Source organism: Halyomorpha halys, unplaced genomic scaffold (assembly GCF_000696795.3).
Source record: "Halyomorpha halys isolate HHAL.00 unplaced genomic scaffold, Hhal_1.1 Scaffold2866.1, whole genome shotgun sequence".
NCBI classification, from domain to species: domain Eukaryota; kingdom Metazoa; phylum Arthropoda; class Insecta; order Hemiptera; family Pentatomidae; genus Halyomorpha; species Halyomorpha halys.
Window position 1 is genome coordinate 5304 of NW_027109666.1, and position 1533 is coordinate 6836.

At 31.4% G+C, this 1533-nt stretch overlaps 1 long non-coding RNA gene across 1 annotated transcript in view; it reads left to right on the forward strand.

Moving 5' to 3' along the window:
* Positions 1 to 38: 38 nt before the first annotated feature.
* Positions 39 to 1533, forward strand: part of LOC136795866 (uncharacterized) — a 10097-nt gene continuing 8602 nt past the window's right edge. The window contains exons 1-2 of the long non-coding RNA XR_010843554.1: positions 39 to 174; positions 1249 to 1403. This is a non-coding gene — a long non-coding RNA (uncharacterized lncRNA). The remainder of the gene's footprint in view (positions 175 to 1248; positions 1404 to 1533) is intronic.

Here is a 1533-nt window from a genome sequence, read left to right on the forward strand (position 1 = left end):
TAGATATTATTATATCTCATAACTAAAAAGAAGTGTTTTATTTGTATTATTATGACTGAAGAATAATGACCATCGTTTAGGTTACAGCTGGAGAACGAGAACCTCGTAGGAAAATATAATAGCCATTCTCAGGACCTACAGAACGAAGAGATCAACTTACCCAACACTGTAGAGGTAACCTTGTTTATTTAATGAAGTTCTTATTATTCTTTAAAGTGATTCGTTGGGTGAAGGGGTAAATTAAAAGTTAAGTGACGTTTGGTCCTTAGGGAAACTTTTTGTTGCCTACAAAAAATTTTAAAAATATTTGAAGGATACGGTACAGGTTACGGTCTACTAGAAAAACAATAAATGGTTACAACTATTTATTAATAGCCAATGTTTCGACATACACTTCCACTATTTATCTGGGCTAAAATAAAAAAATACTGAGAAGGTAACGCTAATGTAATAGCTTAAAGTGACATATAAATATAACCGATGTAAAAGTAGAGGTATTAAAAGAAATCCATGTAAACAAACATAAAAAGAGTGAAAAAGTTAAAGATGAATACCAAAAAGATATACTATATCTTTTATATATAAAATGATGGTCAGGGTTGTGGTCAAAAGTGAAACAAAAATAGTTTACAACTATTTATTTTCTGACGTTCCGCCCCACTTTGCAGGGCTCCATCAGGGCTGTTCAAAGGAATCGGTTGAACAGTGTAGCTGTTTAATATATAGTTGTGTTTTAAATATAGTTTGTTTAAAGTAAGAAAAGCCAAATAATTGAAGTAGGGACAACTCTTAAAAAATAAATTTTCAAATATTTTTACGAGTTGTTCCTACTTCAATTATTTTGGCTTTTCTTACTTTAAACAAAATATATTGACAGTTGGACATGTTATTGACACTTGTTAATTCTATTTTTTTTTTTTAATCTTTAGAGGAAAAGGTCGGCAATTAATCTCTTGGTTTTTTAAAACCTTCTTACTCTCTGGAGCTATGCCTGGTCACTGACATATATTCCATAAACTTACTTAAAAAGTGTAAATGGAACGAATTTTACTTATAACTATTTACATCATCCTTATTGTGATATGGCTAATGTAAATTTATTGGTATTATTACTCTGACAGTTAGATTGGTCATTGTCAGTTGGACCTTATCATAATAAATTTATTTTGTTGATATAATAAAATTTAAGTAAAATTAATAAATGGAGAATAATTAATTGGTTGATAATAAATCTTTTTGTTGTAATAGGGACTGCAGGAGATGTGGTTAGCCCAGCGAGAGGAGCTTATTAAGGCACGGGTTGGGCTCGAACACAGTGAGGAGTCGGTCAGGTCTCTGGAATGTCTGTATACAAGTTCGGAAGAAAAGGCTTTACAGCTTCGCAACCAGTTAGTTGTTTTAGAGTGAGTTTCATTTGTACAAACAATATTATATTTTATCAGTACTTCTTAAAGTAACTAATGTCTCGAAATCACTCTGGACGAGTAGTAGAAGCTCTCGGTGTTCAAGCCAAAGAGTTATTGTTTCTTGCAT